Source organism: Nanorana parkeri, unplaced genomic scaffold (genome assembly GCF_000935625.1).
Source record: "Nanorana parkeri isolate BGI_ZX_2015 unplaced genomic scaffold, ASM93562v1 scaffold4935, whole genome shotgun sequence".
NCBI lineage: Eukaryota > Metazoa > Chordata > Amphibia > Anura > Dicroglossidae > Nanorana > Nanorana parkeri.
Window position 1 is genome coordinate 5,991 of NW_017311195.1, and position 1,057 is coordinate 7,047.

General features: G+C 55.6%; 1 long non-coding RNA gene across 1 annotated transcript in view; it reads right to left on the reverse strand.

Annotated features, from left to right (window-relative positions):
* The window catches only part of LOC108804061, a 6,211-nt gene that overhangs the window by 4,414 nt on the left and 740 nt on the right, over nucleotides 1–1,057 (reverse strand). Inside the window, exon 2 of the long non-coding RNA XR_001942324.1 lies at nucleotides 977–979. This is a non-coding gene — a long non-coding RNA (uncharacterized LOC108804061). The remainder of the gene's footprint in view (nucleotides 1–976; nucleotides 980–1,057) is intronic.

Consider the following 1,057-nt stretch of genomic DNA (forward strand, 5'->3'; position numbering starts at 1 on the left):
GGGGGGCTAATGGATCAGTGACAGTTGAAGACAGCAATTCAGGGGCGGAGCCTCATCCGGACTGTGAAGCATGGTGGTGAAGATGTTATGGTTCGAGGTGGAATTCTGCATCGTCTCCGTGTTCTTGATGAGATTTTGGGGGGCCCGGCGGTCTTGAAGGCGACATTCAGCTGGAAATGGAACTTTTCACACAATAATAATCCCCCCGAAAAAAAATGGGCAGCCCCCAGGCCAAAACTGAATCACAATGAAATGCTGAGGGTACAGTGGGGGGCATTCTCCTTATATTGGGGGTACAGTGAGGGTATTCTGTATAAAGGGGGTATTCGGGTGCCTCCATAGGGGTACACAGTGTGGCCCCATGGGACTGTACCTCAATGTCAGGGTAGGTGGGCGGGCACTACTGACACATTGGACCGCGGAACCCAGAGCAGCCAATCACCGTGCAGCACACAAAGCACGGAGCTCAGTTCGGTTGCTATGGGAACGCAGTGGACCAGGGAGGAGCCACCTAAGAGCGGGGAGCCTGTCACAGTTGGAGGCGGGGCTGTAATAGAGGCTCTGAGTCTGTACAAGCCTGTGATGTCCCGCCTTACTCTCGAAATCGCTTTTATTAATACGTCATTTCCTGGGGGCGGGGCTGCAGAGATCTCGTATAAGCCATGATTGTAGAGGGCAAAGATCGAGTAAGGGACCGATCGCCTCTGCTCATAGGTGCTATAGCTCTTCCGCTCCGCCTCTTTTGGTCACGTGTCCCTCCGGCTTCTCTCTTCCTTCCGCCACTTCCGCTTCCGGTCCGCTGTATTATAGAGCCGGGAGCCGCACATAGCCCGCACGTGTCCAGAGATGGGAGCCTATCTGTCACAACCGAACACCGCCAAGAGCTCCGGGAAGGGGGGCAGCGGAGGGGTCAGCTACGGCTACTCCGCCATGCAAGGCTGGAGGGTGTCCATGGAGGTACGGGAGAGAAAGAAACCCCCTATACATACCTACCTGTGTCCCATCCCCCCTCGCCCACCTAAATACCCTCCCTGTGTCCTACCCCCCACCTAAATAC